At 40.8% G+C, this 24,949-nt stretch overlaps 1 pseudogene; it reads left to right on the forward strand.

Annotated features, from left to right (window-relative positions):
- Positions 1–730: 730 nt before the first annotated feature.
- The window catches only part of LOC141509424 (methyltransferase-like protein 22 pseudogene), a 60,703-nt pseudogene continuing 36,484 nt past the window's right edge, over positions 731–24,949 (forward strand).

The following is a 24,949-nucleotide window of genomic DNA, read 5'->3' on the forward strand; positions in this document are numbered from 1 at the left end:
CTTGAGTCCTGTCTGACACTTCCTGATCCCACTTGGGGCTTTCTTGGCAAAGAGACTAGAGTGGTTTGCCTTTTCCTTCTCTAGCTCATTTCACAGATGAGAAAAGCAAGGCCTACAGGGTGAAGGGACTTGGCCAGGATCACACAGCTAGTAATAAGGGTCTGAGACTGAATTTGAATTCATGAAGATGAGTTTTCTTATTTTCAAGACCAGTCCTTTATCCACTGAGCCACTCACTGCCTCACTTAGGGGTCATGTTTAGCTTAGAGATAGTGATGAAAAATATTGTCGGCTAGTTCTGACAGACTACCTGAATGATGTCTTTCCCATTAAAGTCAATCAGACTCCAATTCACTTGAAACTCTGCACAATGGACTACTACTGCCTTTTGGTTTCTGATGTTTTACTTGATCATTTAATCACAGAATCAGAATGAGAAAGGCAGAACCATCTAGTGCATGTCATGCCTGAAAAGGAAGCCCTGCTACAGTAATTCAACAAGTCGTTATGCAGCCTCCATTGGAAGACTTCCAGAGATGGGACGCTTCCAACTTTCCTCTTCAGGCCACTGCCTTTTGGGACAGCATTAATTTAAAGAACATTGTCTTTCCCTGATTCAAATTCATTTTCCTGGTTTCCCTCTATTTGGGCTAGTTCCACTTTCTGGGGTCAAGCAGAAAAGTTTTATCCCTCTTTGGTTTGGAGGTGGCCCTACATGATGATAATGACAATGAGGAGGAGGAGGAGGAGGGACAATGAAGATGACAAGGATGAGGATAATGTGTATGTCAATGAAGATGAAGATGATGAGGATGACCATGATGATGAGGGTGATGAGGATGGTGAGAATGCCAATGAAGATGAGAATGATAATGAAGACGTTAGGAATAGTAATAGCTGGTATTTATGTAACACTGTAATACTTTTCATATCACTTTCTTATATTCAGCATTTAATACTCATAATAGTTCCATAAGTTATGTTCCTCAGGTAGAGTATTTCCATTTTATAGATGAAGAAATTAAGTTCAAGAAGGGTTAAATTAGGGTAGAAGTCTAGAGTGGGCGTGTTACTTTGATTTTGGGGCTCATTGTGCAGGGAGACTGAGAAATTCAGGGATGGTTAGAACACAATGCAAAAACCTAGGATTTTGTTCTATTGTTTTGTTTTTTGCTGAAGTTGACAGGGGGCAGGCATTATTAAATAGGGCAATGGCAGGATCAGGAGGGTAAGGAACAATGAATGTGCCTTCATCTAACTTTATTCTTTCTTAGTTCACCATTCCAGAGAAGATTTTCAGAGTCAAGACCACCTCATAAAATTCCCATAGTTTCTTTGAGGTTGATTTGATAGAATCCACCAAAAAAAAGGTTTTGAGAGTACAGGATGCAGACAAGACATTAAACAGAAGTCAAAGGAAATGTCTTACTTTGCCAGTTAACTATCTGGGACAAAGACTCCTTTTCACACTTAACTGAGCATATCCAAGGAATACCTCTAGTATGACCTCAAGGCACAGTTTTTGATTTGTAGGTGACTGCCCTTAGTTGGGGACACAACCCTGTGAGATCAGTCTGAGAATTTGGCTCCCAGCCTCAGCGGGAGTAAAGGATTGCTAACTCTCCCTTATCGGGAAAAACTTTGTTAGAGAATGCTAGGTTTTATTAGGGTGGTGCTTTCTGGTTCCTAAAGTAACACACAGATAGATGACCCTGAAGAGATCAAACCCAGAAGCTGAGAGTAGAGAGTAACTTGGTGACCCTGAGACCAATGAAAACTCAATGGAGAAGAGACAATGTGATATGCAGTGGAGAGTGGAGATGCTTAATACAGACTCCAATTCACTTGGAACTTTGCTCAATGAACTACTGTCTCTGATTTCAGATGTTGTATTTGATCATATAATCACAGAATCAGAATTAGAAAGGTAGAACCATCTAGTGCCTGTCATCCCTGAAAAAGCCCCTCTACAGTAATGGTTATGCAACCTCCATTTGAAGACTTCCAGAGGCTGCATGCTCAATACAGAGTTGGCATGACCAGCCAAGACAGAGAACAGCATGCCAACTCTACCCAAGGACATCAGGAACCTTGCCGTGTTAGAGGTGCCAGTTGTTTGGCCATGTATATGGATACTCTGGCTACCTAGGTGGCCCAACCACATCGGTTCCTGAGATATGCCTCTTTATGCAGGTTCTCTGATCACACATGTACTTAGTGTGTGTGCCTTTCTCCAGTGTTGGGGCCATAAGTAACTTGTCGAAGTGTAATTTAGATCAAATTATAGTTGAAGCCTCAGCCCAGTCCCAGGAAGGTTTGGCAATTTTCTGAGGGACAGTGTCAGGTCACTATATGAGGGGAAGTATATGACTCCTAATTAGAGAGAGTTCTCAACCCTCAGTCCTGTAGATTTACATAAGAGAAAAGCCAAGGATTTCAGAGCCAGAGAGACCATGGGGAGAAGGAGAGATGGAGGTTGAGAGAGATGAAGAAAGAGAAGGTGATCTTTTGAAAGGCAGATAGATCTCCCTGGAGATAGACCTCAACGCATCCCCTGACCTTCAGTTCCTGAAATCCTAGAAACTGCCTAGAGGAGGTTTCCCTGGAGAGATTCTTCTTTCTCCTTGGTTCAGCTGATATTTTATCTCATCCCCAGCTAGAGAATTCATTATTCTTGCACATTTTTTTTCTATTTTGGCAAAGATACATTTTTTTTTTCAGCTCATTTTATAGACGAGGAAAAGCAAGGTGAAGTGACTTGCCAAGGATCATATAGCTAGTAAATATCTAGGGCCAGATTTGAACTATAGCCCCAGTATTCTATCTACTGCACTACCTAATGTGTGTGTGTGTGTGTGTGTGTGTGTGTGTGTGTGTGTGTGTGTGTGTGTGTGTGAATAATTTTGGGGTTTTTTTTTTTTGATGTACTAGCAATTGATACGAGAGAACTAATCTGGTAAGAATAAGCTAAATTTTACTCTTCCCTTAAGTGACCAGAAAAAATATGCTTCCTCCTGAACCCCAAAGTATCATCTTGTTCCTTCAATTGTAGACATTCATGTGTGGTGGATTAATAGAATTCAGCTATAAAGCAACATTTATTTATTTATTTATTTATTTGTTTATTTATTTGGGTTTTTGCAAGGCAATGGGGTTAAGTGACTTGCCCAAGGCCACACAGTTGGTAATTATTAAGTGTCTGAGGCCGAATTTGAACTCAGGTACTCCTGACTCCAGGGCCAGTGCTCTATCCACTGTGTCACCTAGCCACCCCTTAAATCAATATTTATTAAGTAGTACTATATACTAGTGGCTTTGCTGAGCACTGTAGTCAGATGGAGTTGAGCCTAGAAACAGGAAGAACTGAGTTCTAATTTGGGATCAGATACTTACTGGTGGGCAAATCAATTAATCTCTGCCTCAGTTTCCTCAACTGCAAAAAACAGGGATAATGATAGCATTGTTTAAGGTTGTTTTGAAGATGAAATGAGATAATGAGATAACATAATTCTAGTTTGATGTCCCAACTGGAGAAAGGACAGTGGAGAGATCTCCCAGCCCAATGGCTCTGTAGCCTGCTTGTCCCTTTCTCATTGCGTTTTAGGGGTGGCAGAAATAGTAATTCTCCTTGTCTCCACCACAGGAAGAAAAAAAAAATCTCACTTGGAGATGGAAGAGTCACGATCCTAAATCAGAGATCTATCCAGTTGTTATGTAGACCAAGAATCTCATGCTGTTTTTTGACAGCCAGATGGTTCAGTGGCTAGAGCACTGGCCCTAAAGTCAGGAGGACATTAGTTCAAATCCAGTTTCAGACATTTACTAGCTCTTTGTCCTTGGATAAGCCACTTAACCCTTACCTCCATGTCTATCTTTAGTCATCCTGAATCATATGTGGCCATTGGACTGAGATGGTTCCAGAGGAGACAGTGAGGCTAATGACTTTAGCACAGCACCTCCTCACTCAAGATTCAATTCACTTACTTCCCAAGGCATCACCTTCCTGATGTCATGGCCTTCTTCAAAAATGAAGGATGAACATCAGGTTCAGTGAGTAAAGTTCCTATCATTTCCTCATTTTGACCCAGTGAGGTCAGAAGTCAGCACTTTGAGCTAACCTTCTCCGAGGTTACATCAGTTTCTTATTTAGTATTTTATATTCAGAAAGCATCTTGCTCTCATTTGGCAACTTTGGAGACACATATTAACAGTTTCTGATATATTTTGGCTTGAGTAAACATAAATACAAGTATGGGGCAACTAGGTGGCACAGTGGATAGACTGTGGGACCTGGAGTCAGGAACACTCATTTCCCCGAGTTCAAAGCTGGCTTCAGACACTTATTAGCTCTGTGAGCCTGGGCAAGTCATTTCACCCTATTTACCAGGCACATAGTAGGCACAGTATAAATGTCATCTCCCTCCTTTTCCTGTCCCCTTCTACATGAAGCTTTTCTCTTTCTCCAACTGCTTGTGTCTTTCTCTTAAAAATTTCTCGTATTCACTTTTGTATATTTTATATACAATACATTTGTGTATATTGCATATATATAATATTATATATATATATTACATAGGAATATTCATTTGTTTTCTATGCTGATGGAATGCGAGGGTTTTTAAGGCAACTGCTATTTAATTTTGATCTTAATTTCTCCAAACTCGAACCCTCCAGGAACCAAGTGGTCACCAAACCAATGCTCATTTATTGATTATAAGTTGACTAATTCATTCAGGATATTTTGAGAACTTGGATTAACTAGCTCCCTAAAAGAGATTTCTGAGATTAAAACTTTTGTTGTTGTTCAGCCATGTCTGACTCTTCTTGCCCCGATTGGGGTTTTCTTGGCAAAGATATTAGAATTGCTTGCAATTTCCTCCTCCAGGTCATTTGACAGATGAGGAAACTGAGGACAACAGGAGGAAGGGACTTGCTTAGGGTCACACAGCTAGTAAATGTCTGAGATCAGATTTGAACTCAGGAAGATGAATCAGCCTGGCTCCAGTCCCTGTTCTCTATGCTCTATGATGCCACCTATCTGCCCGAATAAAGCTATTCATTTCAATTCAACATACCTGAATTCCAAAGAAGACATAAAAGTTATATAAGACATGGTTTTTATCATCCTCTTTCTCCTCCTCCTCGTCCTCTTCCTCAACATCTTTATAGCTTGTTTCCAAAAGATTTTAAAGTTTTCAAAGCAGAGGGCTTTGAATGTGCAGAAGATGCTTTCATCTGATCCTCTTAATATCCTAGGGGAGGGCTATGACCGCCATTTTACAGATGAAGAGACCAAGACTTGGAGGAAAGGAATGGTTTGCTCAGAGTCTCATCCTTAAATATTAGAGTTAGGACTTGAGCCACGGTTTCTTGTGATTCCTAATGCAATGCTCTAGAAACAACAACAGGCATTTAAATAGCTCTCCAAGGTTCACATCCATCATATCCTTTGACTCTCTCACCAAATCCTTGGAGAAAGTATTAAAGATATGCTAATTACTTTAGTATATTATTATGATGCCCGTTTTACAGATGAATAACTGATTTCTTAAGGATACCAAGGTATTGTCAGACTTTTTATCCCTGTTCTCACTTCTTGTCACATGATTGACCTACCTCCTTTTCCAATCATATCATTCAAAATGTATAGAGTTGGGGCAGCTAGGTGCACAGTGGATGGAGCACTGGCCCTGGAGTCAGGAGTCTGAGTTCAAATCCGGCCTCAGACACTTAATAATGACCTAGCTGTGTGGCCTTGGCCGAGTCACTTAACCCCATTGCCTTGCAAAAAAATCTAAAAAATATGTATAGAGTTCATAGTCTGATAGGAAGATTGATGATGATGATGATGTTTGTCCTTTGTTAAGAAGATCTTGACATCAGGGAAGTGATTCCATGACAAGCACATGAATTGGATATGAGTGGGGGGATGCTGTGCTAAATCACCAGCCTCACTTTCTCCTCTGGAACCATCTGAGTCCAGTGGCCACATTCAGGATGACTAGAGATGTCCCTGGATGCAAGGCAAAAAACTAATACAATGAGCTCAAATATACATTCACGCAAGAAGCATTGAGTTAAGTATCAACCACCATGGTAGATTTTGAGAATATGAAGACAAAAATCATAGCATCACTGCCTTTAAGGACCTTGAATTCAACTGGAGAACCATATCCATGGAAAATATACATGTAGCCTATAGGCATCCCTGTGGAGCCAAGTTGGCTGGGCACATCATCTTTTCTAACTCCCCTGGCATTCAGAGCCTTAATGAAGTCTAGGATGTCTGAACTCTCAATCTTACTCTCCCCACCCAACTGATTCCTGACTGTCACATTCTCCCTTGACTTTCTACTCTCTTGACTCTTTGATTTCAACTGGCTCCATTATTTTACCATATTGTATATGGTCAAGCCCCCTCAGAAGGCTTGGCCAAGACCCTGACTAATCTGAATTGACTTCCTTTCACATCTAGGGAGATAACCAGGCCTTTTTCACATCTAGTGAACAACAGAGATGTGTTTTCATCTGTTACATGTATCAGGTCTAATTGAAGAGGGGAGGTCCTTTCATCCTCATCCCAATGGGTCTATCCTTGGAGAGCTACATATTCTTCTAGAAAGAATAAATATGAGAGAGGCAACCCAAATCCAGGCACAGGCTTGTGTAGACAGGATGTGCATTGTAGATACCAAGTACCTATGGCTACAGGAGCACAGTCGCTCTTTTCCCAGTCAGTTCTGGGGAAACAGCTCGAATGATTCCCACTCGTGATTCCAATAGGAAGAGAGGAAAGAGGAGGTGGAGGATGGGGTTCCACAATAAATGAACCATCTCTGATATAATCATGAATCATCAGCTCCTCTCCCATCGCCAGGAGGAGACTCCTAGGTATTCTAAAGTGCTCTCCTTGCTGAGTCAAGCATGACCCAAAGGAGAGCTCCCCAACTTCCACTCTTCCCCTAAACTCAGGAACAGTGATTCTCAGCTTATTCATTGGGATGACTCCTGACTAGATTTGTAAAGTAAATACATCTTAATTTTTTTTTGAAAGGGAGGAAGGTATTAATAGCTGGGGGATCAAGAAAGGCTGATTCATATAGGAAGTATTCCTGAGCCAGACTTTGAAGGAAGGGAAGGATTCTAAGATGCAAAGGTGAGGAGACAATGCATTTCAGCCAAAGGGTCTAGTCTATTCAAAGGAAGCTTGATGAGACATCAAATACGAATAGTACCCAAGTCAAACAGCTTAGAGCACCATGGAAAACAAAACACTGTGTGGTCAATCTGGAAAGGTAAATCAGGGTCCCACTATTAAAGCTTTGAAATGACAGAGGGTTGTACTTTACCATTCTGTAGTATTGGGGGACAATATCACATGGAACATGCATTGGAAAAGTAAATAATAGAAAGCTTAAGAGAGAAGGTCTCATCACATGGGCAATCCTGAGGACTTTGGGGCTTATAGCTTAAATAAAACCTAGGTCCTGGTGACAAAAGAAGAAGGGGAAAGGAGAATAGAATAGGGCTGGTGGGTATCTGGTTCAGCCAGTTTCTTTTTTCCCCTCCCACATCATCTCTGAATCATCCTGGGAAGCTCACTAACTCTTAGGGCCTTTTCAGAGATAAAGAAGAAGAAACCAATATCTTGGGGGCAAAGATAAGCTAGGATTTTGTATCCAGGAAACTTTGATTTGCTTCCATATGTCTGGAATCAAAGCATTCCCTGAGCCTGGGGTCAACCACAGCCTGTGGTGCCTTTACATAATGCCCTTTGGGTCTGAGTCTCTTATCTAGTTAACTTCGTTGTAGTGGGCTGGGAAGCACAGGGATGAGATCAGCAAATATTTGCCAGGAGAAAGGGTGGGGGGAGGAAGGAAGAGAGACAGAGAGAGAGAGAGAGAGAGACAGACAGACAGAGAGAGAGACAGAGAGACAGAGAGAGACAGAGAGAGACAGAGAGACAGAGAGAGACACAAAGATGGAGACAGAGAGACAGAGAGAGACAGAAAGAGACAGAGAGAGACAGAGAGAGACAGAGAGACAGAGAGAGACACAAAGATGGAGACAGAGAGACAGAGAGAGACAGAGACAGAGGAGACAGAAAGAGACAAAGAAAGATGGGGAGAGGGAGGGAGAGACAGAGACAGACAGACAAAGAAACAGAGAGATAGAGAGAGAGACAGAGAGAGACAAAGTCAGAAAAACAGAGACAGAGAGACAAGAATAGGGAGGGAGGGACAGAGACACACACACAGACAGAGACAGAAAGACAAGGAGAGACAGAGACATAGACAGAGACAGAGAGAGACGGAGACAGAGAGAGACAGAAAAAGAGAGAGATAGAGACAGAGAAACAAAGAAAGACAGAGACAATAGGCAGAGAGACATAGAGAGACACACACAGAGACAGAGAAACATAGACAGAGACAGACAGACAGAGCCAGAGCCAGAGCCAGAGTCAGAGAGACAGAGAGGCATACAGAGCCAGACATATAGAGAGATATAGAGACAGATACAGACAGAGATGAGAGAGAGAGGCAGAAGAGAGGGGCCTAAGTATTCAGAGCAATAGTTTTTTGGATAGGAAAGACTGGGATTGCCTTTGGGGTAAAGGACTATGGGTGTGTAGTAGATGAGGTGACTTGGCTTAGCTTTGTAGCGAAGGAGAGTTGATTGGACGTATGAATTGGGAAATGATTGCAGTGTCAAAGCAGAGGTGATATCAATAAAAACTGCAAAAAAAGCTCATCACAACCTCTTTTTTGACCAAATAGTCTCGAATGTAAGCAAATCAAGACAGAAACTTTCTGTTTTCAGTTGGAGATAGTCAGTTTACCAAAGTGAGCCAACCTTCTGAGCATCCTCCAGGTGAACTGCCTTTGTTTTCTCTCTCTGCATTTCCTTTCCTTATGTGCCTCATTCTCCACAAAGAACACTTCATCCAGTTTCAGGATGCCCCACGATGGGTCAGCACCCCAAAGATAGCCCAGATTGCTCCTGGAGTGACAGAATTAGCCAAGTTTTGAGAAGCCATTTATTGACTAGTCCACAAGATGTTAAAGCCTCCAGGAGCCCAGGGGACTTTTTCCTGTTGAAGGGAAACAAGGATAAATGGGCACCTGTGAATTTCAGAAGACAAAGACATTTTTGGAAACAGCTAAACGAAGTAATATTCTGAGTTCTCCAGCTCCCAGGGGCCTAATTCTCTGTTGTTTGAAATTACAGGGGTGCTCATTTGGAGATTTTTGTCATCTCCTAGTGAAAGACATCCACTTTCTCCTCCTGAATTAGTTGCTGAGTAGGATGTGATGCTGAGTTGAGTAGTGAGGCCATCAGGGGTGGGAAGGAGTGAGGAAGGAAGAGTGATTGAACCCCATTTCTGGGGGAAGCCCACACAGAACAGCCTGGAGCTGCAAAGTTTTATCATAAACTAATTACAACTACCCAGTCCTTATCTGAAACTCCTGATTTTATCTGAATTAACCATATGGGGGAACTCCTACAGGACTGAAGTCATACAGGATCTGAGGAGGCTAGGATTCAAAGGAAAAAGGATGTCAATAAAATGGATCTTTTCCTTTCTCTCTCATTTTTGTTGGCTTTGGTCATGGGATCCCATTTGGGGTTTTCTTGGCAAAAACACTGGAGTGATTTGTCATTTTTTCTCCAGCTCATTTGACAAATGAGGAAACTGAAGTAAATGGGGTTAAGTGACTTGCCCAGGGTCATGCAGCTAGTAAGTGTCTGAGGCCAAATTCAAAATCTAAAGCAGATGAAACTTCCAGACTCCAGGCTCTATCCACTGTGCCACACAGCTGTTGCCTTACTGTATATACATTCTATGAACTCTTTCCTAGTTCAGTTTTCTTTTTCCTACATCAGTTCACATGGATCTCCCAATGCGTTTTTGAATTTCATATATTTTCCCTTCTATTGGTGCAATAGGACTACAGAACATCCATATAGCATACAGGTGGTAGGAGGTAGACAGATGGCCTTGGAGGGAAGAAAGAAAACCCTGTCTCTGACTCAGACTGATTGTGTGATCCTGGATAAATCATTTAACCTCTCAAAATCCCAGGTAGCTCTCTGATATTACTCTAGGCTTCAGAGGAGATGGCAATATATAGATGGGGTTTCCTAATTGGACACTCAATATACAAAGGAAACCCCAAGTCCAGGAAACCAAAAAGGTTCCTGTACTAGATTATCTACCAATCCCACCTTTCCCATATACACCCAAACTCCACATTTTTGGTGATTTTTCATGTTTAAATTTTATCCTGTTTTCTGTCTTTTTAAATTTCAGATAAACATTTTTTTTAGGTTTTTGCAAGGCAATGGGGTTAGGTAATTTATCTAAGGCCACACAGCTAGGTAATAATTGTCTGAGGCTGGATTTGAACTCAGGTCCACCTGACTCCAGGGATGCTTATTTACTGCACCACCTAGCTGCCTCTAGCCTTAATAAAACTGTTTTCTCAGTGGTTAGTGGGATGACAGCAGTTCAGAGAGGAGAGCCAGAGTAAAGACATGAGATAAGAGATAGAGTATTGGATAAAAGGAATAGAGAAAAGACCCATTTAGTGGAGTGAGAGACTTTAGGAAGAGGAGACGTGCACACAGGGACTGGGCAGGTTTGGACAAAGTTGTCAAGAATCTTAAGAAACAAACAGAAAATAAGGTAGTTTATTGAAGATGGTCAGATATGTTTTTTGGAAGGACCATTTTAGCAGCAGTGAGAAGGATGGGAGGGAGGGAGATATGAAGGAGGGAGTCCAATTAGGACATCATTACAATATTCTAGGTAAGAGGTAATAAGAACCTGGATTTGGGTTCGGAAGTTTGAATAAAGGGGTCAGATTTGAGACAATTAATTGGACATGTTAAGTGATGCAGAGCAAAGGGTTGAGGACAATGCAGAAATTATGACTCTGGGAGTTAAGGAAAATACTTATGCCTCTGAGAGAAATAGGAAAATTTGGAAGAGGTCGAGGATAGGGAGAAAGAAAAGAATTCTCCTTGGATATGTCACATTTAAGAAGTCTGTGGGGATAGCCAGTTTGAAACATCCAATAGACAATTGGTAATGAAGGAGTGAAGTCTCAGGAAAAGACCGAGGTTGTATACCTATCTACCCAGATGATCATTAAATCCATGGAAGCTGATGAAGTCACTGAGAGGTTGTAGAGAGATAAGGGAAGAAAGAGGTTTTATTGCATAATTACTATATGGCAATGTTATCTGGTAGGAATTCAAATATAAACAAGTAAGACTTAAATCTAAGTTGTCTTCAGGGAGCTTACATTCTAATGGTAGAAATCAACATATTAAGGGATATTGGAGAATATATGTGAGGAGGGAGGTGCCAAGAGATATTCAGAGAGGTAGGAAATGGTGAGAATACCCAGTGCCCTGCAAGATAAGACTTATCTTTCAGAATAGAGGCACTAGGTATGGGCTCAAATTGGAATCAAGTTACCAGGAAAGAGGAGATAGAAATGATGATTTGACTGGAGAAGGCATGGAATGGAATGACTAGGAAGAAAAGAACCCCGGACAGCATGAAGATGATCTAGCAAAGGAGACTGAGAGGGAACAGACAGAGAGGCAAAAGAATTGAGAGAGGATTAGCCTAAAGCCCCAGCTCTGAGAGTGTTTCCAGGAGAAGAGGGTTATCCACAGAGTCCAATACTGAAGACAGTGTAAGAAGGCTGATTGGGAAAAGACCAGTTGATTTTACAATTGAAAGATTAATTTTAATATTGGAGATGCCAATTATATTTATCATAGGAGGACAGAACTCAGATTGCAAAATGTTAAAGAGTGAGAGGTGAGGAAGGGAGGAAATGAGTGATGACATCTTTATTTGGAGATGACTGAGAAAGGAAGGAGAGACAGAAGGATGATAACTTGAGGTATGGTAGGGTCTGATCAAGGTTTTTTGTTTTGTTTTGTTTTGTTTTTGGCAAGGCAATGGGGTTAAGTGACTTGCCCAAGGCCACACAGCTAGGTAATTGTTAAGTGTCTGATTCTGGATCTGAACTGGGATCCTCCTGACTCCAGGGCTGGTGCTCTATCCACTGCACCATCTAGCTATCCCTCTCGTGTAAGTTTTTTAAAGGATGTCTATGAACTGTGGCAGGTAGGTCATTCAGTGGTTAGAACACTAGTCATGGAATCAGCCACTAGCTCTGAGTCCCTGATCAAGGCACTTAAGCTCGCTTGCCTTAGTTTCCTCACCTGTAATATGAACTGGAGAAGGAATGGCAAAACCATTTCAGTGTCTTTGTCCTCATTTCTTTTTTTTTTTTTTTTTAGGTTTTATTTTTGTAAGGCAAATGGGGTTAAGTGGCTTGCCCAAGGCCACACAGCTAGGTAATTATGAAGTGTCTGAGACCATTTGAACCCAGGTACTCCTGACTCCAGGGCCGGTGCTTCATCCGCTATGCCACCTAGCCACCCCTTTTTTCAGTGCTTTTGTCAAGAAAACTCCCAGCAGGGTCATGAAGAGTCAGACATGACTGACAAACAACAGCCAGCGTTTATTCCTCAAATCATATATTTAGACCAGGCTTTTCTCTGCTATTTTACCTTCACAAAGAGAGAAGGGAGATAACGTTGAAGTCTTGGATAAAGAGAGAGTCAGGCTTGGACTTCTAAAGACCTAGGTTCAAGTCCTGTCTGTAACACCTGCTAACTATGTTTCCATGTGTGAATCCCTAGGAAACAATATTAAACTCTAAGTGATCACTGAGTTACTAGTCTGAGTTGGTGAGTTTTCATATCAAGAATGTCTTAAGCTTATGAAATCAGATCCCCAATCCCATTGTAATCAGATGAGGTAAAAGGAAATGCCTCTTTCGTTCATCACCATCCTTATGATACAAAACGGTGCAGATTACTGTAGGCAGTAATAAAAAAACTGCTCTGTGTGAACTTAGACAAGTCACTTAACCCCCCTTTGCCTTGCAAAACCAATAACAAATAGATAGATAAATAGATAAAAAGGAGCTGGCATGCATATAGGACTTTATATAAATGGCGTAGTATTAAGAAAATGTGCTTAGCAAAGTGCATTTGATGCTCATTGCAATGCTGGGATGCAGGTGCTGTTATCATAATTATATGCTTGTACAGGAAATCCTCTCATTTTACAGCCAACAGAAATGAAGCCAACAGAGGTTAAGCTAGTAAACGTCTGAGGTGAAACTTGAGCTTGTCTGCCAGATATCTGCCAGATCCGGTGATCCATCCCTCGGACCGCATAGCCGCCTGGATCAGGTCTCAGCAGGGTTTGAATAGAGATTGTTTCATTTTCTTTTTAATCTCTTCATCCCTCATTCTTAGCATACAGTAGACACTTAAATGAGTTTTTTAGTTGAAACTAAACTTTTTTTTTTTTAAGTTGAACTAAACTGAATTGAATTAAACTTAGAACAGAAAGGGACTTTAGAGGTCACTTTAGAGGTTCAATGTCCTCAATTCTTGGGTGGAAAAAAATGCACCCCCACAAAGGGAAATGATTTGCCTGAGGCTCCATAACTGGTAAATGGCAGACAGGAGATGAGCAAACCCCTCCTGTAACCCTGATCTGGGACTTGTCGTGCTACACCACATTGCCTCCCAGTGGTCTCTGAGAGTAGACCAAGGCAGAGTGGATTTCTGGTCTCAAGTGTTAAGAGAATCAAAATACAATCAGCAGCAAATGAACTGGTTATAGAGCCCATAGGGTCCAGGAAACTGGAACTGTCTATCCTTTCTCTTAGTATTACCTGAGAAAATCACTGAACCTCTTGCAAATCCATCTTTTCTGTAAAATGAAGAGAGCATCTATATCACAGACTCTCTGAGCAACAAAAGAGTTAACGTGGAAACGTGCTTTGTCAGTCTTGAACTGCTGGACAGATATTAGATTATCATCTTTAAAAGAAAAAATTGTCCCCATTGTGTATAGCTTGATACACATACATGATCCATCCCACATGGTAGCTTCAACTATGTCTTCTTGTCTTGGCCACCTTCTGATTTTCCTCTTGTTCTCTCTTAGCAATGCCTCAGGGATCCTTTTTCTTTCTTTTCTCCTTTTTTTTCTGGTGGGGGGGGGAAGGGAAAAGCATCATTTCCACTAGTACCCTCTGCTCTTTGGAATGTTTTCCTATTGAAAGGAACAGTGACTTAGCCCACTGTAGACTTCGACCTCTACCACCAATGTAAATCCCTTTTAACTATGGGAATTCTTCCTCTGATTCAAACCAATCTAATTCAAGCATTTTCTGAGTTCCAGGCATGGAGAATGTCTTCCAAGGAACTGATCCAAGGGTAGAGGTGGAGTGTGATACTGTTCCTCTGAAATGAGAGGACAAGGGTGCAAATGAGATAAAATTTGTAAAGGGATTAGTTCAGTGTCTGGTAACTATGGATGTTTATTCCCTTCTCTGAATTATACTACCTATGTTGCCTTAAGTATATTACTTTTCTTCCTCTGGTCTCAGTTTCCCACTCTGTAAAAGAGGATGTTGGACTTGATGACCTCTAAGGTTCCTTCCAGCTCTTAGTTCTGACATTAGTCTGACATTTGCACACACACATATACACATATATGTAAATATGTATATTTATATCTATTTATATCTCTATATATCTATCTAGATAAATAGATATAGAAATATACATTCAGAGAGAGAGAAGTTCATCTCCCCCCACCCAGTTGATCCTCTGCTGTAAGTCATCATCTCTCACCTTGATTATTATAATAGTCTGCTGGTTGATTTCCCCGTCTCAAGTCTACCCCCTCCAACTAAATTGAATATTACCATGATCATGAATATACCATGAATGATATAAGAAGTCAGGGTAGGACAAATCCTTGACATCCTGTTCAGTTTCTTCTGATGCCAAATCTGCATATTATTGCCGGGCTTCCAATGGACCATCGCATTTTTCTATTTTATTCCTTTATCTTCCAAAATTTATAATGTGGTCATAAAAGTTAATCATTCTAGGATGAATCTTGTCAGGTGTGATTAACTGGTAATTAAGGTGCTGTGATTATATATTCTTTTAGTGCGAAGGACTGATGTGTGCCCAAACCCATCTTCTCAAACATAATATTGTTATTATTTCAGCATGCATGGTAAAACAGGAATAATGTTCTGGCATTAATTGATGAGCTGGGGAAGCTCAGGAAAGGTTCATTGAAATGCAGAGTTTCTACTAGCATCTGTGATTGCAACTTTTGGTTTGGGAGATTCAGAGGAGTCAGATCGGAATTTTAGCTCTTCCCCACACTATCCGTGTGCTTTTGGAGTAGTCATTTTATTTCTACAGTTCTCAGTTTCCTCCCATATAAAAAGGAGAAATTGCACTCAATAATGTGCCAAGTCTTGCTATTTCCAAACCTTACACACACACACACACATGTATGCATATTCATCTCCCCTTACACAGTTGACACTGTGCTGTAGGTCCTCATCATCTCACACCTTGACTATTATAATAGCCTGTTGGTTGATGTCTCCATCTCAAATCTAGCCCCCTCCAGATAACCTCCATTTAACACTCAAATTAATCTTCCTAAAGTGTTTGGCTGCCTAGTCACCCTCCTCCTCAACAAATTCCAATGATGCCTAATTCCCTTCAGAATAAAATATTAAATGCTCTGACTTTTAAAATGCTTCATAATATGGCTCCTTTTAAATTTTTTTTTCAGACTCCTTATATATATTGCTCTCCTCTTTGTTCTCAAACATGCAACAAACACTGACTTCCTTGCCTTTCTTCACATAAAACATTCCATCTTCTGTATCCAGGCACTTTTGTTTTTGAGGGAATTGGGATTAAGTCATTTACCCAGAGTCACACAGCTAGCGTTTGAAGTCAGATTTGAACCAAGGTCCTCCTGACTCTAGTTCTATCCTTTGCACCATCTAGCTACCCTTCTATTCATTTTCTTTCTTTCTTTCTTTCTTTTTCTTTCTTTCTTTCTTTCTTTTTCTTTCTTTCTTTCTTTCTTTCTTTCTTTCTTTCTGTCTGTCTGTCTGTCTTTCTTCCTTCCTTCCTTTCTTCCTTTCTTTCTTTCTTTCTTTCTTTCTTTCTTTCTTTCTTTCTTTCTTTCTTTCTTCCTTTCTTTCTTTCTTTCTTTCTTGAACTTAGGACTTTCTGTCTCCAGACCCAGTGCTCTAACCATTGTGCTACTTAGCTTCCACATACTAGATATTGCTAAGGTATATAAATTTTCCTCCAATCCCAATTTTTTGTTTGTGTAATTAGAGGTAATGGATTGAGAGGATAGAGAGGCGGGGTGCTTACATCTGCATTCAGACTATAATTCTTTCTCTGGGTTTGGATGGCATTTTCCATCTGAAATCCTTCAGAATTATCTTTGATCACTATATTGCTAAGAAGCACTAAGCCCATCGGGTTTGACCATCACCGCATGTTGTTGTTAAGGTGTACAATGTGCTTCTGGTTCTGCTCACTTCATTCATTTTATGCAAATCCTTCCAGACTTTTCTGAAATCTCATCCCTCATGATTTCTTACAGAACAATAGGATTCCATCACATACATATACCACAGTTTGTTCAGCCATTCCCCAATGGATGGGCATCCCTTCAATTTCCAACTCTTTGCCACCACAAAAGGAACTGCTATGGACATTTTTATACATGTGGGTCTTCTTCTTTTATGATTTTTTGTGGGGGGTACAGAACTAGTAGTGATATTGTTGGATCAAAAGTTATGCAGAGTTCCAGATTGCTCTCCAGAATGGTTGGATCAGTTCACAACTCCACCAACAGTACATTAATGTCCCAGTTTTCCTTAGCCAATCTGTCAGGTATGTATGAGACAGTACGTCAGAATTGTTTTATTTACATTTTTTTAAAATTAATGGTAATTTAGAACATTTTTTCATGTCACATAGATAGCTTTAAGTGACTTCTCCAAGTTCACACAACTAGAAAGTATCTGAGAACAGATCTGAACACAGGAAGAAGTTCCAAGACCTGTGCTATATGGCAGCTAGGTGGTGCAGTGGATAGAGCACTGCCTTGAAGTCAGGAGAACGGAAGTTCAAATCCGGCCTCAGACATTTAACACTAACTGTGTGACCTTGGGTAAGTCACTTAACTCTGATTGCCTCATATCCAGGACCATCTCCAGTTGTCCTGATTCATATCTGATCACTGGACTCAGAGGGTTCTGGAGAAAAAAAATGAGACTGGAACTTAGCACAGCATCCTTCTTCACTCCAATCCAATTCATGTGCTTGTCACAGCATCATGTCCCCAATGCCATGGTCTTCTTCAAGAATGAAGGACAAATATCATCATCATCATCATCATCATCATCATCATCATCATCATCATCATTTTAGAGAGTTTTAATTACTTCAATTGAAAATTGCCTTTTCATATCCTTATTTATCCATTGGTGAATGACTTGTAGGCTTATAAATTTGACTTGGTTCTCTGTATTTTAGAAATGAAGTCTTGGGGCATCTGGGTGGTGCAGTGAATAGAGCAGTGGCCCTGGAGTCAGGAGGACCTGAGTTCAAATCCATCCTCAGACAATAATTATCTGGCTGTGTGGTCTTAGGCAAGCCACTTAGCCCCATTTGCCTTGTAAAAAAAACCTTAAAAAAAAAAGAAATTAGGTCTTTATCAGAAACACTGTAAAAACTGTTTTTCAATTTTCTGCTTTCCTTCTAATCTTGACTGCATTTGGTTTTGTTTGTGTAAAACCTTTTCAATTTAATGTACTCAAAATTATACATTTTGTGTTTCACAATATTCTCTATTCTTATCTCTTGTCTTAAACTCTCCTTGCCAAAGATCTGGCAGATAAATGATTCCTTGTTCTGCTAATTGGCTTCCAGTATTATGTGTACTCATTTTATCTTGATATGGGATATAGGAAGACGCCTAATTTTTGCCATACTATTTTTCAATTTTCCCAGCAGTTTTTGTCAAATAGTGAGTTCTTACCCAAGAAATTGAAGAGTTTTGGGTTTATTGAACAATAGATTATTATACACTCATCTTTTTGAGTTCAAATCTGGCCTCAAGCACTTAGCTCTGTGACCCTGGGTAAGTCCCTTTACCTTGTTTGCTTCAATTTCTTTATTGGCAAAGTGAGCTGGAGAAAGAAATGGCAAACCATTCCAATATTTTTGCCAAGAAAAGCCCAAATGGGGTCATGAAGAGTCACACATGACTGAAACATGATTGAACAAGAACAGAATTTTTGGCAACTAAGAAAAATGATTAAGCAAAATGATATGCGAATAATATTCTATCCCTGTGGTATATCATCTTTCTGCTAGGAGGAAATGTGCTTTAGTACATGTTATCCAAAGGAAGAGTCAGAGATTATATGCCACAGGAGGCCTTTCATGCTGAGGAATCTCTGTCTTGGTTTCCCTAAGGAGCTTCATCTTGGACATTTCCCTGCCCCAACTGACCACTTTAGGGTAGACAGCCAATTCTTAACATCAGCAGAGTTGACATGGGTTTGAAGACCTTTGTCTCTGTCTCTGCCTCTGACTCTCCCTCTCTCTCTCTCTTTCTCACTCTGTCTCTGTCTCTCTCTCTCTCTCTCTCTGCCTCTCTTTCTCTCTGTCTCTATCTCTGTCTCTCTCTGTCTCTGTCTTGGGTCTCTGTCTCACTCTCTGACTCTCTCTGTCTCTGTCTGTCTCTCTCTGTGTCTTTGTCTCTCTGTCTATCTGTGTCTGTGTCTGTCTCTCTCTCTCTGAGATTGAATGGGAAGAGCTGGGTTCTCTTTCCTCTTTCTCTCTGGACCCCTGCCCCTACCTGGACTTTCTGGACTCCACCAGGATGACCAGGCAGGTAGAGATCCATGGCTGTTCATGCCATTTTGATGAGCTGGGAGTTACCACCCATGGTTCTCTAAATCCTTTTGGTTCTATCTGACCTGATGTTATGTCCTCTGAATTGCATTTTTTTTTGCCAGCTCCCGAAGTTCCCATGAAGGGAGGAGCGTACAGACAGCTCTTAACAAAACTGGCCTCCATTCTGGGGTTTGATTATCTCTCCCTCTGAAATAGTTCATTTCTGGTAAGTGCCATAATTAGAAGAATGTTTTCACTTGGCCTTCATTCCCCACCAGTTACTGGGAACAGCCTCAGCTCTGGCTTCTTTAAGCCGGAAGGTTGACTTTATATAACTGATCCTACTTGGTCCTTGGTTCTACTTTAGGTTCTTTCTCTCCTTCCCCTCCTTTTTTGTGTTATCCCCCCCCCCCACGTTAGATTGTAAGTTCATTGAGGGCAAGGATTGTTTTAATTGGTTCATATTTCTATCCTCAGAACCTAGCACAGTGCTTCGTACTTTGTTGTTGTTTAGTAATGTCTGACTCTTCCTGTCCCCATGGGGGGCTTTCTTGACAAAATATTGGGGAGGCTTGCAATTGCCTTTTCTAGAGAATTATGACATAGAGGTGCAGGGTCACATAATGAGTGTCTGAGGCCAGATTTGAACTCAGGTCTTCTGGACTCCAGTACCTGTTCTCTATCCACTATGTCCAAAACAGACAGAAGTTGAATTACTCGCTCAGTGTCTCACAGTTAGTTAAGTTTCTGAGTCTAGATTTGAACTCAGGTCCTCCTTACTCTGGAGCAGCTGTTGGCACAATGGATAGAGTCAAACATGACTGAAATGACTGAACAGCAACAACTTCCCGACTTCAGTTCCAACTCTCTATCCATTGAAGCATCCAGTTTTTTTTTTTTTTTACTCTTGTCAGACACAGGTTAAATGGGTTGCCCAGGGTCAAAAAACTTGAGTCTGAATTCAAATTTGAACTCAGGTCTTCCTGACTCCAAGCCTAGTGATTTTTCCACTGAGCCACCTAGCTGCCTCTTTCTGCTAATAGATGCTTACAAAATGTTTATTGATTGAATGAGTCAAGGAAGTTAAGTGATTTGCCTGAAGCCTCATCATGAGCAAGTAGGACTTAAACCCAGCCTCTCCTGGGTCTAGAGCTCTCAGTCTCTTCCTTAGACTTTGTTGCCCCTGGAAAGAACACTGGCAACTCTCTCCATTTAGAATTTTAATTTTCTGATATCCAATTGATTTTAACAGAATTGTGTGTCTATCTACTGTCTGTCTGTGTTCATGTATGTATGGGCATATGTGTGGTTCTAGACCTATCTTATCAATGTTTGGGTTCCTAGTGTGGAAACTCCTTTCCCAGATCAGTAATGTCTATATAATTTATAATCTGAGCAAGCTGCCTGGGCTACTGAAATGCCATGACTTGATCATGATCTCACAGCCAGGACGTGACCTAAGGATCTCCAGCTGACCCTCTCTCCATTATGTCATGGGGAAGAGAAAATGGGGTGAGAAAAAGAAGTTTCTTTCTGGCAGATGTTGGCTCAGGTTCTCCCTGCTTTGGAGAGTCTTAAATGAACCAATGATCCAATCATGGCTGATCCTTCACTATGGCCACAGGTATCATTCCATTTGGTTGTTCATGAGATTGTGATCGGCATCAATCCACACTCCAGCAATATAATCCCAGAGGCAGGCTTTATTATGGTGGATGGCATTATCTGACTGAGTTATCAAAGGGTGGGCCATTTTAGGTCCACGGACAGTCAGTTGTAACCTATTCTCTATTGATGACATGATAATTCCATGATAGAAGAGATTGGTGACTCATAGGAATTCACCTTAACCCACTGGGAACAAACCCAGTTCAAGTCTAGCTTTTCCTGACTTCAGGAAGAGCATTCTACTCACTGGGTTAGATTGCCTCTCCGCCCTTTGGGTGGATTGTTTATTTACAAGAGAGAATTTCATGCCTTGAAAAGAATTCTGTTCTTAAATCAGAGGTTCTGGGGTCAAATTCTTGGTTTCTCCCTTTCTGCCCCAAAGGTCAGATCCTTCCATTCTGTCACTGAGCAGTTGACTTCAGATGTACAAATCTGAGGAAGGGCTCGCCTCCTTCTTCTTGTGATTTTGGTCATTCTCCAGTAAGGAGCTGGAAAGGGTGGACTCTTGTTAAAGGTGCTCTGGACCTGGGAAAGTGAATTAGAAATCAGAATGTTGGGTGATGAAATCAGAGCAAGGGACAAGTCAAGGGGTGGGGGATGAGGGAGACTGAATGATAGTGTGGGACTTCTCCCAGAATCACAGATTCTTGGATCCTCCTTCCCAAGCTACCTTATCTTTATTTATTTGGTAGGCATTTGCTATAATAATAGCAACAATAGCAATAATAATATTTGTCCTTTATTTTGAAAAAGAGCATGACATCAGGGAGGTGATGCCCTGACAAACACACGAACTGGATTTGAATGGGGAGGCTGTGTTAGGTCCCCAGCCTCACTTTCTCCTCCAGAGTCATCTGGGTCCAGTGGCCAGAGATGTGTCAGGATGGAGATGGCCCTGGATGTGAGGCAATCAGGGTGAAGTGACTTGCCCAGGGTCACACAGCTAGTACGTGTTGGAGGTTGGATTCAAACTCTCATCCTAAAACCAGTGCTCCATCCACTGCGCCATCTAGTTGCCTAGGTATTTACTGTATATTTATGCTGTATAGATTTAATGTTTACTTGCCTCCCTTATTGGAATTAAATTCTTTCTGTGGGTCAGTTATGAAGGAAAGAGGAAAAGAAAGAAGGAAGGAAATTGGGGAAGGAAGGAGGAGAGGAAAGAGAAAGGAAGGTGAAGAGAGAAAGAGGGAAAGGGAGAAAGGAAGGAAAGAAGAAAAAGAAGGGAGAAAGGGAAATAAGCATTATCTCAACACTTTAGTGCCCCTCTAAACATTATCTAGACATTGCTGAAACCATCCAGTCCAGGGAGCTCACTACCTCACAAAGTCATGTTTGACTTTGGGGCATCTTCAAGTGTTTGGAACATTTTTTTTTTTTACTGGAGAAAATGTCTTGGGTCTCTTTAAAAAGGTTTCCTTAAAAATGTCATCCAGGCTTGCAATTAGTCACTTCTTTACCAGGTACTGTCTGCCTATTATTTAGAACACTTGATCTATACTGACATGTTCTTACCCTTCAGATCTCCCCCCAGATTTCCATATCAACTCCAAAGGCTTCCATCTTTCCCCACCATCAGAATTTTGTGCCCACCACAATTCAGATTACGATCAATTGATTTCCATTTCAGACTGGGGCTGGATAGAACCTTGGATGCCTTGACAAGACTTGGGACATTACCTCCTGTCTAGAAATTCTCTCTTATCAGGACTTATTTTCTGGGAAGGTTTCCACAGATGATGTATCCGTCTTCTCATCTGAATTCTGATTCACTTACTAAGGTTGTTTCTTAACCATGCACTTGTCCTTTTACTTCCTTGGGAATAAATTGAGTCCACATGGATCATAAGTAGGGGACTCTGTTCCTGAAGAAAGAACCTCTTGGCATCACAGGAGCAGAGTCAGAGCTGGAAGGGAGCTCAGAGGGCACCTCCGCCAACCACTCACTTTACAAAGGAACACATTTGTTAGCTGAGAGGCTAAGGGACTCATCTCAGGGTTCAAAGGCAGGAAGGGAGAGACCAAGGATTTGAACCCAGAACCTCTGATTTTAAGAACAGAATTCTTTTCATAGTATGAAATTCTCACAATCATCCCAAAGGGTAGAGAGGCAACCTAACCAGTGGGTAGAATGCTATTCCTGAAGTCGGAAAGAGCTAGACTTGAATTAGATTAGACATGAGCTGTGGCATAGTGGTTGTGACATCCTCCATAACCTCTAAGCACATTTGTTCAAAAGGAATCAGCTCTGGTAGCTAGGGCACAGTAGCCCTGGAGTCAGGAGGACCTGAGTTCAAATCCAGCCTCAGACACTTAATCATTACCTAGCTGCATGACCTTGGGCAAGTCACTTAATTCCATTGCCTTGCAAAAAACAAACCAACAAGCAAACAAAATAAGTAGAATCAGCTCAAGAAAGCCTTCACTGGCAATATCTCAATGGAAATGTAACTGTGGATGCAGAAAAACATCATTATAAAGACAGAAGAGGGGGGAAGTCCACAAGCTATTGGTTCCATGTCAGATAGGGCAACAATCATTTTAATGACAATGACCTGAGGCTGAGGAGAGACCTGGATTAAATACAGTCAAGGGTGGAGGTGTGATGTTTCTCAACCTGGAAGGATCCTAATTTCCAAGATACTTTTAAAAAATTGTTCAGTCTTTTCTATTGTGTCTGACTCATTCCTTAATTCAAAGGCAGCAAGGTGGTTCAGTGCCCGTGCTGGAAGACCTGAGTTCAAATCCAGTCTCAGACACTTCCTAGCTGAGTGATCTTGGGCCAGTCACTTAATCCTGATGACATTGCTTTCAGGGTCATCTCCCCAAATCAAGTGCATCTCCCTGATGTTTTTGAGAATGAAGGATAAACGACAACTTAGTCCAAATCTCAGAAATTTAGCTGTGTGACCCCAAGCAAGTCACTCTTAGCCCCAGTTTCTTCCTCTTAAAAATACAGGTAATAATAAGACTCACTTCTCACATTTGTTATGATGATAAAAATGAGACAATGCTTGTAAGTACCATTCTTTCTGGCTATACCTCTGCAAGCAATAAAATTGGTACAAAGAAAACTTTCTTTTTGCAAGGCAATAAGGTTAAGTGACTTGCCCAAGGACATACAGTTAAGTGTGTATTAAGTGTTTTAGACTGGGTTTGAACTCAGGTCCTCCTGATTCCTTAGAGACTTAGTGGCTTTCTATACCAACTAGCTGCCCCCATTCCCATACTTCTTTTTGCTGGATTTGACACATCCATTTTAATGTGTAGCCCATGGAAAGTCACTTAACCTCTCTGACAGTCAGGTGATTCTGGACCATATGATCATAAGCTGTGATAGATTATAATCTGTTTTCACAATAGGAGCAAATCGTAGATCTTACAGATATGTATTGACATATTTAAAAAGGACATGAAAAAACCAAGAAAGCATTAGAAAAACTACTACCTCATGCTACCACCCTATCACAAAACCCTTTCTTCATTCTAAATAAACAAAATATTTCAGTCATTTTCAATTATCAAGGCTCTTTTCCTTTTTCCCAACTCCTCAATCTAAATGGGGGAAAAGAAAAAAATAACAAAACCTTTGCATATGCATAATCAAAAATATTTTATATTATCCACATTAAAAATGGATATTGCAATTTATATACTGGTCACTCATCTTTTGGTCAGAATGCAGCTACCATTCATCATCATGGGACTCATAGAATCATGATTGATCATTGTATTATTTGAAGCTTTTAAGTCTTTTAGAATTGTTTATTTTGGGGTAGCTAGGTGGCATAGTGGATGGAGCACCGGCTCTGGAGTCAGGAGTACCTGGGTTCAAATCCAGCCTCAGACACTTAGTAATTACCTAGCTGTGGGGCCTTGGGCAAACCACTTAACCCCACTGCCTTGTAAAAAAAAAAAAGAAAACCATAAAAAATTGTTTATTTTTACATTAGCAATTAGAAAAGTTCTCCTGGTTCTGCCCCTTCCTTCACTCTACATTAGTTCCAGCAAATCTTCTCAGGTTTCTCTGAAAACATTTCTTTCATCATTTCTTATAGTACATGAGTTTTTAATTACATGCATGTATTTGAATTTGTTCAGCTATCCCCCAGTTGATAAGCACCCCCTTCAGTTTCTCATTTTTCCCCACTACAGAAAGAACTATAATAAATATTTTAGTGCATATGATTATTTTCCTTTCCTTTGATCTTTTTGGGGGTTATATGCCTATAATGGCAGCAGCTGGGTGACTCAAAATACTCACACACACGGTAGTTTACGTATGTGCATGTGTTTGCATGGATTTGTGTCACTTTTTTGTGTATCCTTCCAAACTTCTTTCCAGAACAACTGGAACAACTCACAGTTTCACTAACAGAGCATCAATCTTCTCAAAGTCCCACTGTTGTTACCTTTCTTTCTTATT

The sequence above is a fragment of the Macrotis lagotis genome, chromosome 1 (assembly GCF_037893015.1).
Source record: "Macrotis lagotis isolate mMagLag1 chromosome 1, bilby.v1.9.chrom.fasta, whole genome shotgun sequence".
NCBI classification, from domain to species: domain Eukaryota; kingdom Metazoa; phylum Chordata; class Mammalia; order Peramelemorphia; family Peramelidae; genus Macrotis; species Macrotis lagotis.